This window comes from Lynx canadensis, chromosome B2, assembly GCF_007474595.2.
Source record: "Lynx canadensis isolate LIC74 chromosome B2, mLynCan4.pri.v2, whole genome shotgun sequence".
In the NCBI taxonomy this organism is placed as follows: domain Eukaryota; kingdom Metazoa; phylum Chordata; class Mammalia; order Carnivora; family Felidae; genus Lynx; species Lynx canadensis.
Window position 1 is genome coordinate 25,414,220 of NC_044307.1, and position 15,735 is coordinate 25,429,954.

A 15,735-nucleotide genomic window follows, 5' to 3' on the forward strand; every position below is an offset into this window, starting at 1 on the left:
AATACAGGTTGCCGAATGCTTTTTGAATGGGTTTTTGTCAATCTATTATTTCCAACATTTAAAAGGGGAATTATTTTCAAAAATAAAACACAACCAAACAAAATATTTACCTGTGACAGTCCCAGATTCCTAAGTAAAATGAGCTGTGTTAGTATCATAATCAAGATTCTTGGTCAATCTTTATTTCCAATTTACTGATTGTAAATTCAGACTGCTTTATAAACACCTAAAAGGTTCTGTTTACTTTTATTTTACCTGGAGTACCAAAGTCCCAGTCCCCCATCCAGGGAAGTCCTGGGAGATGAAAGGCCATGCTGTTGCTGAGAGTCAGAGCTATATGGTTTCAGGCAGGGTTAACAACAGAGAGCAATTAAACCGGGATTGGAATGAAAAAGACATTCTCTGGAGCCAGATCTATTTGTTGACATCATTGCCTTATCTGAACTGAGTTTTCTAAACATTAGACACCAATGAATCACTGAATACTACTGAGCAACTAGCCTTTGGCAAATGGTCTGGGATATTCTTGCCTTCCACTCTACTGCCCTCTCTTCCTCCAGCCATCAGCTGGGACTGAATTGAAACTATACAAATACTGGAAGAAAACATTGGTGAACTGTATAATCTGGAGAACGAGTTTCTAACTATGAGTCAAAAATCTAGATGCAATAAAGGAAAAATCATTAAATTTGACTACATTAAAAACAAAAAATATGCCAAAATCACCAAAGCAATGTCAGAAAACAGATGAGAAGCTGGGAGAAAATATTTGCAACTTATACTGCAAAGGACTAATGCTACTATATAAAGAGCATGTAAGAACTAAGAAGAAAAAGACCAAACAATTTTAAAAAATGAACAAAAGTCATGAACGGTTCATGGCGGGGTGGGGGTGGGGGGACAAAACAACAAAGAGGCAATGCTTTTAAACATATGAAAAGATGTTCAACCTCACTCATAATACAGGATATGGTAATTAAAACTATAGGAGATAAAACATCTCTCCCCTATCAGATTGGTAAAAATCCAAAGATGTCCATGTATTACTGTTAGTAAGGCTGTGAAGAAGCACTCAGATATAGCTGGGGAGAGGACAAAATGATACAAGCCCTATAGAGAGAAATTTGACAATAGCTAACAAAAATATATGTGTATTTGTCCTTTTACCTAACAATCCCATTTCTAGGAATCTAGGAATCTGGATTGGTGGATATTTCTCCATCAATACAAAAGAGTATTTACACTAATATCTTGCTAGTGAAAGCATGGTCTACGGAACAGCAGCCCTGTCAGCTACCTGGGTGCTTGTTAGAAATGCTGAGTCTCAGGACCTACTGAATCAGAATCTGCATTTTAACAATACCCCAGATCATTTACATGTGCATTCAAGCTTGAGAAGCACTGCACTAGGTTATTCGTGGCATTATTTGTAATGACCCAAATGGAAACAACCCAAATGGCCACCAGTGACACACGAAATACGATCAGCCATGAAAAGGAATAAGGATGCTGTGTAGCAAATACAGAGATTTCCAAAATTTATTGTCAAGTGAAAAAAGCAAGTTGCAGAATTATCGACAGATAACAAAGGGATAGGTAATAGAATGACACTCTTTTGATAAGCGTGCACACGCATACACACATACATGTTTGCAAAAAGGTCAGCTGGAAAGACAAGCCTGAAGCTAAACAAAACTGGGTTGATATCTCTGGGCATTACTTTATGTTTCACTACTCCAAAAATAAAATTTAAACCGTCACAACTGGGAGAGGGATGCTACAGGCATGCAGTGGGTAGAGGGGCCAGGGATGCTGTTAAACATTCTGTAGTGCCACAGCACAGCAAAGAATTATCCAGCTCAGGTGTTAACAGTGTCCATGTTGAGAAACCCTGGCCTAGGGTAAGGATGGAGGAAACGCAAAAACAATTTGAGGTTTCCAAAATTAAACTCATTTTTAAAACGTGGCTAGCGTTTTCCCCTTCTCCTCTCACCTTTCCGTTCTCCATGACTGCTCCAAGGTGGCAAACGTGGACTTTGTACACATTTGTGTAATTTGTTAGTACCCTGGAGTTTAATTCACATGGGCCAGAAGACTACTGCATTATGAACACACAAGATGATCACGTAGGCTTTATTTAAAATTTCTGTCCCGCACTGTGCAACTTATGCCTACGTACCAAGAACTGGCACTTTTCTGGTCACTGACAACATTAAGTCACAGTCTCTTTACCAAGTCACAGTAAAGCGCTGGTGTGTCCGCGTACTGTCGCTCTCTGACTGAAAACTCCAGAGGTTTTCGTTTGATTCACCTACCTGGTGGCCCAGTGGGCGAGGTCAACGCAACTAGACTAGAAAAGTACGCGCGGCCCATAGGCCGGCCCCAGGGTGGCGGTCAAAGTGCAGTGGAGTACCTGGCGCACACCTGGTCACCTCCCTTCACCGCCCTCCTGCGAGCCCCAGGCTGCTGACGGACAGCCGCCCTGGGATCTGGGGATGGGCGGTGCGCTGGCTCGCTTCCCCTGACTCCGCCCGCCCCCCGGCTCCGCCGGTATTTGAGGCCCGGAGCTTCTCCCTTCTCTCCAGACCGCCGCGCCAACCCTCCGAGGTACCGTGTGGTGTGGGACCTGCCCCGGCCCGCGGGGACCTGTCCTCCACTCCAAGGCCAGGAAAGCGCCGGAGGCAGGGTGGGGCCGCGAGGGGCGCGTGGAGGGGCTGAGCTTGGTAGCTCAGGGATCAGGGTTTGCGGGGGATGGGGGCGTGGCCATGCGGGGCCCGGGGGCACGTAGGGAGGGCGTGGCCTCGCGGGGGTCGGGGACGCGCGTGGGGAGGGCGTGGCCTCCCGGGGTCGGGGCGCGCGTGGGTAGGGGCGTGGTCACGCGGGGCCGTGACCCTCGAAATCTTGACGGGGAGGGGGTGGGGTATGAGCGTTTGGGCTCGGGTTCCCTTGAGAAGTCCAGTGGTCTGGCGGACAGTGACACCATCTGGTGAGTAGTGTCTGGCCGCCCAGACCCGGACGCGCAGCCCCGCGTCCGCAGTGGAGGCAGCGGGAGCCGGCATGGGGGCTGCGCTGAGCGTCCAGAGCTGCTGCGCGGGGCCCCGCAGCCACAGGTGACCCCGCGAGGCCTCCGGCCACAGGTGACCTCGCCTGTTCTGTCCGCGAGGCGCCGGGCGTTGGGAACCCAGGGTGGGGGGCTTGGAGGCCTGAGAGAAGGCCAGGGGTCGGTGCCAAAGGCGGCCGAATTTGGGCTCCCCAACGCCTATTCACTGAAACTGCTCCTTGGTGATCTTCCTGCCCACCCGGTGTGGCCTGCTGGCCTGTGGTCAGGTGCTTCGCAAATTCCGCAGCACCTTCCAGGTTACTCAGGCCTGCGAAGATAATCGTGAGCATCATTCCAGATATTGTTACCTCTGGGGCGCCTGGGTGGCTCAGTCAGTTAAGCCAGATATTGTTACCTCTGTTTTGTTTTGTTTTGTTTTGTTTTGTTTATTAAACTTACTGCAGACAAAATATTACAAGATGTGGTGTCTTCAGGGCTAAGAGGACAATGGGGAAAATTTTAATCATACTTGGGGTTTGTGTGCTAGATGAAATTGGCACATGAATTACTTTCTTCCCCCTCTTCCCCACATAAAGCTCAAGTTTAGAAAAGAGAAGTATGGAAAATTAATATTCATATGCTGCCAGGAATACCTAGATGCCAGGGTGGAACTGGGTCAGTGTTGGTACTTTTGCTGCCTGGGCCTGTACAACTGTACCTGGGGACAGGAATATGACCCGAGGCTACCTGCTTCCTCCTGGGTGTGGTTTAGGACTGGTGTGGTGAGATGGGATGAAATGAGAAAAATAACCTTGGATTCAGCATTGTATTGCTGCATTGTATTTCTGGGGCTAAGAAATGTGCACTCTGGTTGACACGAATGAAACTGTTATCAGTATTACAGGGTGTGTTCCAGTATTGCATAATTACTTTTGAGTGATTGTATCCTTTGGTTTATACCATCACAGAGAAAGGGTGCAATTTTAGTCATACTTGGCCACATAAACTAAATATTTAAAATTATACAAGGCCAATTCCAATTCAAGGCATTTTATTACATTTTAGCATCTTATAGTTAGCTCCACCTGTAAGAGTAGAGTGAAATTAGAATGAATGGAGTCATCATTATTTTCTGTTCATACTAAGAGCACCCTCTATCACACCAAGTGTGTGTTGTAAGACCTGGGGAGGGGGTGGGGGAGGAACCACACACCTTATGTTTCCAAGCTTGCTGACCTGAGATCAGGCCTAGACAGAAGAAAGGAAATAGTGTATAATCCTACCCATTTGTTGAATACCCACTGTGTGCCAGACATTACTTTATTTAATCCTCACAGTAAACCTGCAAATAGAAGGAATCATCCAGGGACACCTGGGTGGCTCAGGTGGTTAAGCTTCTGACTTCGGCTCAGGTCACCATCTCATGGTTGGTGAGTTTGAGCTCTGAATGGGAATCTGTGCTGACAGCTCAGAGCCTGGAGCCTGCTTCGGATTGTGTCTGTCTCTCTCTGCCCCGCCCCTCCCCCCCCCCCCCCACTTGTGCTCTGTCTCTCTCAAAAATAAATAAACATGAAAAAAAACTAAAAAAATAGAAGGAACCATCCCCTGTTTACATGCTAGAGAACTGTTGTTCAGAGAAGTAAAATACACATGCTTACACACAGTATACACACAAGTACACCAGAAAACAAAGGTAGGGATGAAGCGGAAGCCCACGTCTCCATTAAGCCAATCTTTAAATGGTTGGATTTTGTAGGAAATTAAGGCATCTTTAATCCAAGAAGCACAAATAGTGACACCTTAAAAAGTTAACAATCAGTTGAATCAAATCAATTGTGAACAATAATTGCTCAAAGATACTGATAGTGCTATGGGGAAAATAATAGTGCTAGGATAGATTTGATTTGTTAGTCTTGTTTTATACACACACTCATATGTGAAATAGAAAACCTTACTACCCAATTTTTATGTTTGTGATTAAGTATTTTTATTTTTAAAAGGTACACTGTTATTAAAACCATAAATAACTTTGGAATATATAATGCATTTTGCACGTGTATGTGTGCATCTGTGTGTTGTGTATGAAGGACACTTTTGGCTGTGTTACTGAAGCCAAAATAGTAGGGACTTGGAAAGCCAGTGATAGGTGTTCCTATTGGATGATAGATAGATCATCCAATGTGATCTGTGAGATATGCATCCTTATTACTGGTGTGTTCATTGAATGGATAAGAGAAATCTTGCACTTCCTTAAAAAAAAAAAAGAAATCCCACACTATAAAAATCTCACTAGATTGTTTATAATTTTCTTTGATATTTGAAATATTGTAGTGAGTGGTAAACTATTTAAATTTGAGTTTATTTTTGTTTCTCTTCTAGAACTAAGATCGCTTTGATCTTTTATGATTTTTAAGAATTTGTATGTTATTACAAAGTGATAATGAAGGTTGTTCTATGATTATGTACTAGTGGCCTATAATTAGTGGGCTATTTTCAAATTCACATTTTAGGACAAGATGGATTTTAATAAATAGCATTCAATGCTTGGGCATTTATTTCACAAGTAAAAGAGGAATTGGGTAATAGCCAAAGAAATGGCTTTTAAACATTATTGTTTAACTCTGCTCACAAAAGTAGTTGGTAAATTTGTGATCATATGTGTTCAGTTCCTTTCTCTCATAAAACTCTACTAAAAATGACATCAAGGAGCCCTTGAAAGCATTAAAAACAAAGGACAAAGAAAAGGAGAGGGGACAAACAGTGGCCAAGTGATGTCAGAATTTGGGAGGAAAGTGATGGAGGAGGAGTTCCATGACAGTGGTCAAGGTTGGAGGCTCCGGTACCTGCAAAGGCAGGAATGAATTGCAGGGCTGAAAAATGGGGCCCTGTTAGAAAGCGTGTTGCCAGATCCATTTGACCCCATGGTATCCCTGAACCTGGCAACTGGGTAGCCACCTGCCGGAAAATCGGGTTTCAGCCATATGGGATCTGATGCTCAAACTCAGGGACCCCAAGCACTGGGTTGAATTGAGGAGATTACTGATCTGAGAGAAATTCCCCAGCCCTACCCTGCTTGCTTCCAGAACACCACCAGCAGCCAGATCAGAAGGTTCCTCCCATTTGCTGTACAACAACAACAAAAAAAATGTGGGGATCAGGTGATCACACTGCATGAAAGCCTCCAGCTGACTTCCTCTCCATGTAAACAGAATTTGCAACATTGTTTTGTGTTTTCCTCTTAAATGTGACTGCTCCCCAAGGATTGTCCCCCATTTGTGGGAAGCCTGTGTATGAAATAGACTTAGATAAAGCAAACACCAACCACAATAACAGCAACAACAAAAGCCTCAGAGAGAGACCGTGAGTGTAGGGAGCAGAAGACATCTCAATAAAACTGTAATGTTGTTCTCCAAGGAATTGGAATGGAGGGCTGTAAAGAAGGAACAGCAGAGAATAAGGAGAAATCCTTGGAAATTAAAAATATAATGGCTCAAATTAGAAAAAAATCAGTAGAAAACTTGGAAGATAAAGTCATGGACATCCTTCCGGAAATGGAACAAAAATGGCACTGTGATGAAAAATGCAAGAGAAGAAGAGAAGAAAGAGCAGAGCTTTCCACCTCTATAGCAAGCAGCCTTGCCCATCTCACAGCACCCTACAAATACTGTTTTCAGTGTGTGCCGTGATGAAGGCGCTTAGTATCTGGTAGATCAGTCCACGAGTTCTAGTGTCTGACTAATAGAGGATACAGAAAAAGAGAACAGAGTCAGTCTGAGGGAACGAACTCCTGACTTAATTTTTTTCCCAGAGAGGAAGGAAAATTTGAATTGCTAGATTGGAAGGGTCCCCCAAGTGCACAGCAAAATAAGTAAATGGGGCCCCTCTTAAGGACACACTGTGACATCTCAGAACATCAGGGATAAGGATAAGAATTTGTGAGCTTTTTAAGAATGAGGATGTGGGGAAGGGGTAATGGAACTGGGGTCAGAATGTCATCAGACTTCCCAACAGCAGAGCTGAAGGCTGGAAAGCAATAAAGCAATGTGTCAGAAATTTGGATGTAAAATAATGTGTAGTGCATTCCAGACCCTGAGAAACTGTCAGTCATATGGAATGGTAAAGACTTCTCGGCATGCAAGATCCCAAAATGTATGCATTCTGTTTTAGAAAACTATTGGACGATTTCCTTCATCAAAATGAGGTAAACAATGAAGCAGGAAGACATTGGGGTCTGACACAAAGGGTATTTTTAGCAAAGAGATACCTCAGAGAAGATAGCAGTGTGGCAGGCTGAAGAGCAGTCCAAAATGTGGCTGATAAACAGTTGAATCAACACGTAGGTATAGTGAAAGAGAAAAGTGATGCACTTGCAGCCCAGATGAACACCTCTAAGTGCAATTATGTTTTATTTTATTTTATTTTTAATTTTTTGTATTTAAAAAAAATTTTTTAATGTTTATTTATGTTTTGAGAGAGAGAGAGACAGAGTGTGAGCGGGGGAGGGGCAGAGAGCCAGAGGGAGACACAGAATCTGAAGCAGGCTCCAGGCTCTGAGCTGTCAGCACAGAACCTGATGCAGGGCTCGAACCCACAAGCTGTGAGATCATGACCTGAGCCAAAGTCAGATGCTTAACTGACTGAGCCACCCAGGTGCCCCTAAGTGCAATTATGTTTTAGAAAAATTAGGTGTATAAAAACTTTATGTGGCAGTCTCATTTACAGCATAGCATCTTAAGGACTTGCAAGGAAACCTCTATCCAGCTTTGTCCATGGGTGTGGCCCAAACAATAACACCAAAACTCACACTCCTTGAAGATTCAGATTTTGTATTTACAATTCTCCATTAAAAGAAACCAGGAGAAGGGCTGATACCTCATGTCTTTGGACTGGAAATAAAATAGATAGGTAAGCAGATAGATAGATAGATAGATAGATAGATAGATAGATAGATAAGAATCAGGGTTGTTGCCCTAGAGCAGGGATGTTTGAGATCAACATGTCAAGATAATCAATTTCAAGAGACCCCCCACTAGCACAGTTAATGACAGTTTGAACGCCAACAAGAAAACCAAGATCAGCTAATTTAAATGCATTGTCAAAATACCTGAGTCCATTAATAAGTTCAGATGAGGCAGACAAAATGAGTTTTAAAAAGGCACAGAAGAATTTGAATAATGTTTTTCAGGAAATGCTGTGTGATGATCCATATGTGATTGTTATGTAAAAAGTTCTGTTATTCCAGGTTCCTAGGCTAACAAGCACAGTAGTTCTACAACCATAAAGGCCTAAAAATTCAACTAAAGTACTTATAGACAGAGTCTACAATGCAGGTAGAGGAAAACGCATAGCACTTCATTTTAAAGAAAGATATTGGGTTACCAGGAACTGAAATTTGGTGTTTGGATGAGGCCTTGTAAAATCCCAGCAAAGGGAGAAGTGAAGCTCAAAACTCCCCCACTTACTGGAATGTGCTGGTTACTCACTAGAGTGAGTGCTGGGTTCCAAGGAGCAGCTGGGATGGCATGGTGACCAAGAATCAGGCTCCCTGTGTTTGTGTGTGGGGGGGAGATGGTCCTGAAGCATTAATATCACCTTAGGAAATATATAAGAAGATGTAACAAAGTTAAAATATTTTAAACCCTTGGTGTTAATACTTGAGCACAGGGGTAGAAATGAGTTTGTAACTAATGTTTTGTGTCTTAAAAAAAAATTTTTTTTCGTTTATTTTTGAGAGAGAGACAGAGCATGAGCTGGGGAGGGGCAGAGAGCAGGGAGGCATAGAATCTGAAGCAGGCTCCAGGCTCTGAGCTGTTAGCACAGAGCCGGATGCCGGGCTCGAACTCACGAGCTGCGAGATCATGACCTGAGCAGAAGTCTGATGCTTAACCAACTGAGCCACCCAGGTGCCCATTTTGTGTATTTTTATTTTTATTTATTTTTTTAATTTTATTTTTCATTTTTTAAAATTTACATCCAAATTAGTTAGCATATGGTGCAACAATGATTTCAGGAGTAGATTCCTTAGTGCCCCTTACCCATTTAGCCCATCCCTCCTCCCACAACCCCTCCAGCAACCCTCAGTTTGTTCTCCATATTTATGAGTCTCTTCTGTTTTTTCCCCCCTCCCTGTTTTTGTATGATTTTTGTTTCCCTTCCCTTATGTTCATCTGTTTTGTCTCTTAAAGTCCTCATATGAGTGAAGTAATATGATTTTTGTCTTTTCTCTGACTAATTTCACTTAGCATAATATCCTCCAGTTCCATCCCCGTAGTTGCAAATGGCAAGACTTCATTCTTTTTGATTGCCGAGTAATACTCCATTGTATATATATATACCACATCTTCTTTATCCATTCATCCATCGAGGGACATTTGGGCTCTTTCCATACTTTGGCTATTGTTTATAGTGCTGCTATAAACATGGGGGTGCACGTGTCCCTTCGAAACAGCACACCTATATCCTGTGGATAAATGCCTAGTAGTGCAATTGCTGGGTGGTAGGGTAGTTCCGTTTTTAGTTTTTTGAGGAACCTCCATACTGTTTTCCAGAGTGACTGTACCAGCTTGCATTCCCATGTTTTGTATATTTTTAAACGTGTTTGAAAGTCTTAGATTATCCTAGCTTATTGGATTTGTAAGTCTTGATTTATAAGGTTTATAGAAGTCTAAATGTTTACTAAGGTTTAAACATTTTTAAGTTTGCTTTAAATATTTATTTTTTTCATTTTTTTAATGTTTATTCTTGTGAGAGAGAGAGAGGGAGAGAGAGTTAGTCTGACAGGGGTCTGGAACTCATGAGCCATGAGATCATGACCTTAGCAGAAGTTAGATGCTTAACCCCACCCAGGGACCATTAAGTTTGCTTTGAAAGATGTCAAAAGCATTAAAAAATCTGATATATTAAAATAAATAACCGATGCTTAAATATTTAAGCACAATAGTTTCTTTGCAGTGTAAGCCGTATACTGCCAAACAATTGACAATTAATGAAAGTATTTTAGTAGGGAATGTTGTTCCCTGTCTATGAAAATTCCTTTTGGGCAGGAAGGCCCCTGTGCTCACCAGCAGGGCGAAAGACTGGGAGAGGAGAAGGGGACCAGTAGATGACTCTGTGTATCTGAGCATATGAAACAGTTAGTGGAAAGGTCTAGTGACATGTAGAACATTTGGGGGAAGTTGCCATAGCTACATAGAAAACTAAAGAAATGTGGGGGGAAAGGCAATATTAACCTAAGGAAAAGCAGTGTTAAGTGATAGGAATTGTGCCCCTAGGATACTACTTGGTTTAGCACTGATCACTACTAACTCTAATAAAGCAAGCCATGGGTGGGGAAGGACAAGGGCAGCAGTGTAAGAGAACCTGTAGTTATTTGTGATATCTCTTTGAGCACTGTCTGACATTTAAACTAAGTGTGTGAATATTAATTTCACAAAAATAAAAATGAACCAAATCCTGGCCCCTAAAAATAATAGAGGCATGTTGTAGAAAATGTGAAAATGCAGAAAAATATAAAAAACATAAAAATGACCTGTAGCTGAGAAACATTGGGTGCACAATATTTCCTTCCATTCTGTCTTTAAAGTATGCTTACATGTACTTTTCTTCCTAGTTAACATGGAGAACATTTAAAAGTTGTATTTATAGTGTTATATCCTCTTTTTCAGCTTAATTTTGTATAGCCTGGAACATTAGTATGATTTTAAAAAATTAATACCTCCTTTACTATCCATCATGAATGTGACAGAATTTGTGGTTCTCTGTTGTTGGGCATTTAAAACTTTTCTATAGCATATGAAGTAGTTAGTAGTTGCTTTTGTCCGTAATATTTTTTTATATTAAATTTATTGTCAAATTGGTTTCCATACAACACCCAGTGCTCATTCCAACAGGTGCCCTCCTCAATGCCCATCACCCACTTTCCCCTCTTCCCCACCCCCCATCAATCCTCAGTTTGTTCTCAGTATTTAAGAGTCTCTTATGGTTTGCCTCCCTCCCTCTCTGTAACTGTTTTTATTCCTCTCTTCCCCTCCCCCATGGTCTTCTGTTAAGTTTCTCAGGATCCACATATGAGTGAAAACATATGGTATCTGTCTTTCTCTGCCTTATTTCACTTAGCATAATACTCTCCAGTTCCATCCAATGTCCATAATATTTTTTACGGTTTTATTGAGAAATCATTGACATATATCACTGTGTAAGTTTAAGGTATACAGCATGATGGTTTGATATACATATTTTGTGGAATTATTACCACAATGGGTTCAGCTAACATTCATCTTCTCATACAGATGTGATAAGAAAAAAAGAGTAAAGGGAAAAAAATTCTCCTTGTGGTGGTAACTCTTAAGACTTACCCCTTTAACTATCTTTTAACTACCTTCTGACATAGCTAATGGCAATATTAGTTTACAAGCATCATGTTGTACATTACATCCGTGATACTTATGTATCCTGTATTTGGAAGTTTCTACCTTTTGACCACCTTCCTCCAGTTTCCTCTCCCTTCAACTCCCACCTCTGGTAGCAAGTCTAAACTCTTTCTTATGAGTTTGTTTTGTGTTATTCCACATATCAGTGACATCATACAGTATTTGTTTTTCCTCTGTCTGAGTTATTTCACATAGCATAATGCCTTCAAGTTCCATCCATGTTGTTGCAAATGGTGGGATTTCCTTGTTTTTTTTTTAATGGCTGAATATTATTCCATTGCATAACTGTACTGTGTGTGTGTGTGTGTGTATATATATATATATATATATATATATATATCACAACTTCTTTATCTATTGATCCACAGATGGACACTTAGGTTGTTTCCATGTCTTGGTTATTTCAAATAATGCTGCAGTGGACATGGGAGTTCAGATTATCTTTTCCAGTTAGTATTTTTGTTTCCTTTGAATGTAGTCCCAGAAGTGGATTTGTTGGATCATATGGTAGATCTATTTTTAATTTTCTGAGGGTCCTCCATACTGTTTTCCATAGTGGCTATACCAATCTCAATAGCAGTGCACAAGAGTCCCGTTTTTCTCCACATGCATACTAGAATTTGTCATCTTTTGTCTTTTTTGATGATGGCCATTCTAACAGGCATGAGGTGATATCTTATTGTGATTTTAAATTGTATTTCCCTGATGATTAGTGATGTTGAGCATCTTTTCATGTACTTGTTAATCCTTCCTATATCTTCTTTGGGGAAATGTCTATTTTCAGGTCTGTTGGCCATTTTTTAATTGCTTTTTTTTTTTGCTGTTGAGTTGAATAAGTTCTTTATATGTTTGGCTATTAACCCCTTATCAGATAATACAATTTGCAAATATTTTTCCCACTTCCTAGGTTGTCTTTTCACATTGTTGATGGTTTCTTCTGCTGTGCAGAAGCTTTTAGTTTGATGTATTCCCACTTGTTTATTTTTGATTATGTTGCCTGTGTTTTAGGTGTTATATCCAAAAACTCATTACCAAGACTCATGTCAAGGAGCTTTGTTTCTATGTTTTCTTCTATGAGTTTCATGGTTTCTGGTCCTACATTTAAGTTTTTTTTATCCATTTTGCATTAATTTTTGTGAGTGGTATAAGATATGAGTCCAATTTCCTTTTTTTTTTTTAATATGTGAATATCCAATTATCCCAGCACTATTTATTGAAAAGACTGTCTTTTCTCCACTGAGTATTCTTGGCTCCCTTGTCAACTCTTAGGTGACTGTATATGCTTGGGTTTATTTCTGGGCTCTTGATTCTGTTCCATTGGTCTATTGCCAGTTTTTATGCCAGTACCATACTATTTCGCTGACTATAGCTTTATAGTATAGCTTGAAAGCAGGAAGTGTGATACCTCCTGCTTTGTTCTTCCTAAGGATCTCTTTGTCTATTCAGGATCTTCTGTGGTTCCATATAAATTTAGGAGTGTTTTTTCTACCTCTATAAAAAATACTCTCAGGATCTTGATAGGGATTGCCTTGAATCTACAGATGGCGTTTAGTAGCATTGACATTTTAACAATATTAATTCTTCCAATCCGTGAACATGGGATAGCTTTCCATTAATTTGTGTCTTTGTCAATTTTTTTCATCAACATCTTAATGATTTTCAGCCCAGATATCTTTCATCTCCTTAGTTAAATTTATTCCTAAGTATTTTATTACTTCTAATGCTATTATAAATGATACCTATTTGTTTTTTTCCAACAATTTTGTTGTTAGTGTATAGAAATGCTATTGATTTGTGCATGTTAATTTTGTGTTCTGCAACTTTATAGAATTCATTGATTAGACGTAACAGTTTTTGGTTGAGTCTATAACATTTTCTATATGTAGAATCATGCTTGCAAATAGAGACAGTTTTACTTTTTCCTTTTAAATTCTGATAACCTTTTATTTCTTTTTCTTGACTGATTGCTCTAGTTAGGACTTCCAGTACTATACTAAATAGGAGTGGTGAGAGTGGGCAGCCTTGTCTTGTTACTGATTTTAGGGAAGAGCTTTCATCCTTCCACTGTTTAGTATGATGTTAGCTGTGGGCTTGTCATATATGACCTTTGTTATGTTGTGATATGTTACTTCTATGCCTAATTTGTTAAGAGCTTTTACCATAAAAGATGATCTTATGGTTCTTTTCTTTCATTCTGTCAATGTGTTGTATCACATTGATTGATTTGTGTATGTTGAACCATCCTTGCATCCCAAGGATAAACCCAAGGGATCATGGTGAATGATCATTTTATTTATTTATTTATTTATTTATTTATTTATTTATTTATTATTTTTAAAAATTTATTTATTTTTAATTTACATCCAAGTTAGCATATAGTACAACGATTTCAGGAGTAGATTCCTTAATGCCCCTTACTCATTTAGCCCATTCCCCCATCACAACTCCTCCAGCAACCTTCTGTTCTCTGTATTTAAGAGTTTCTTGTGTTTTGTCCCCCTCTCTGTTTTTTTTTTTTTTTTTTTAATTTTTTTTTTCAACATTTATTTATTTTTGGGACAGAGAGAGACAGAGCATGAACGGGCGAGGGGCAGAGAGAGAGGGAGACACAGAATCGGAAACAGGCTCCAGGCTCTGAGCCATCAGCCCAGAGCCTGACGCGGGGCTCGAACTCCCGGACCGCGAGATCGTGACCTGGCTGAAGTTGGATGCTTAACGGACTGCGCCACCCAGGCGCCCCCCCCTCTGTTTTTATATTATTTTTGCTTCCCTTTCCTTATGTTTATCTGTTTTGTATCTTAAATTTCTCATATGAGAGAAGTCATATGACATTTGTCTTTCTCTGACTAATTTCACTTAGCATAATACCCTCTATTTCCATTCACATAGTTGCAAATGGCAAGATTTAGTTCTTTTTGATTGCCAAGTAATTCTCCATTGTATGTATATGTGTGTGTGTGTGTGTGTGTGTGTGTGTGTGTGTGTATATATACATACTGCATCTTCTTTATCCATTCATCTGTCAATGGACATTTGGGCTCTTTCCTTACTTTGGCTATTGTCGATAGCACTGCTGTAAATATTGGAGTGCATGTGCCCCTTTGAAACAGCACACCTGTATCCCTTGGATAAATACCTAGTAATGAAATTTCTGGGTCGTAGGGTAGTTCTATTTTTAATTTCTTGAGGAACCTCCACACTGTTTTCCAGAGTGGCTGCACCAGTTTGCATTCCCACCATCAATGCAAAAGAGATCCTCTTTCTCCGCATCCTTGCCAACACGTGTTGTTGCCTGAGTTGTTAATTTAGCCACTCTGACAGGTGTGAGGTGGTATGTCATTGTGGTTTTGATTTGTATTTCCCTGATGATGAGTGATGTTGAGCATTTTCTCATGTGTTGGTTGGCCATCTGGATGTCTTCTTTGGAGAAGTGTCTATTCATGTCTTTTGCCCATTTCTTCATTGGATTATTTGTTTTTTGGGTGTTGAGTTTGGTAAGTTCTTTATAGATTTTGGATTCTAACCCTTTATCTGATATGTCATTTGCAGATATCTTCTCCCCTTCCATTGGTTGCTGTTTAGTTTTACTGATTGTTTCCTTCGCTGTGCAGAAGCTTTTTATCTTGATGAGGTCCCAATAGTTCATTTTTGTTTTTGTTTCCCTTGCCTCTGGATATGTTTTGAGTAAGAAGTTGCTGCGGCTGAGGTCAAAGAGATTTTTGCCTGCTTTCTCCTCTAGGATTTTGATGGCTTCCTGTCTTACATTTAGGTCTTTTATCCATTTTGAATTTATTTTTGTGTATGGTGTAAGAAAGTGGTCCAGGTTCATTTTTCTGCATGTCGCTGTCCAGTTTTCCCAGCACCATTTGCTGAAGAGACTGTCTTTATTCCATTGGATATTCTTTCCTGCTTTGTCAGAGATTAGTTGGCCATTCATTTGTGGGTCCGTTTCTGGGTTTTCTATTCTGTTTCATTGATGTGAGTGTCAGTTTTTGTGCCAGTGCCATACTGACTTGATGACTACAGTTTTGTAATATAGCTTGAAGTCTGGGATTTTGATGCGTTCAGCTTTGGTTTTCTTTTTCAAGATTGCTTTGGCTATTCTGGGTCTTTTCTGGTTCCATAAAAATTGTAGGATTGTTTGTTCTAGCTCTGTGAAGAATGCTGGTGTTATTTTGATAGGGATTGCTGAATGATCATTTTAATATGCTGCTGAAATCAGTTTGCTAGTATTTTATTAATTTTTGCATCTACATTTGTCAAAGA

The 15,735-nt window shown here is 40.3% G+C and overlaps 1 protein-coding gene across 4 annotated transcripts in view; it reads left to right on the forward strand.

Moving 5' to 3' along the window:
* Positions 1 to 15,735, forward strand: part of SERPINB6 (serpin family B member 6) — a 47,022-nt gene that overhangs the window by 10,111 nt on the left and 21,176 nt on the right. The window contains exon 1 of one of the 4 annotated variants that reach the window (XM_030314953.1): positions 2,521 to 2,607. The exons of 1 other annotated variant lie outside the window; for it this stretch is intronic. The gene's annotated coding sequence lies outside the window, so the exon portion shown is untranslated. Of the gene's footprint in view, positions 1 to 2,520; positions 2,608 to 2,631; positions 2,687 to 2,918; positions 2,987 to 15,735 lie in introns of those variants that run through there. 2 more of the 4 variants (XM_030314952.2, XM_030314954.1) reach the window with 2 other exon arrangements.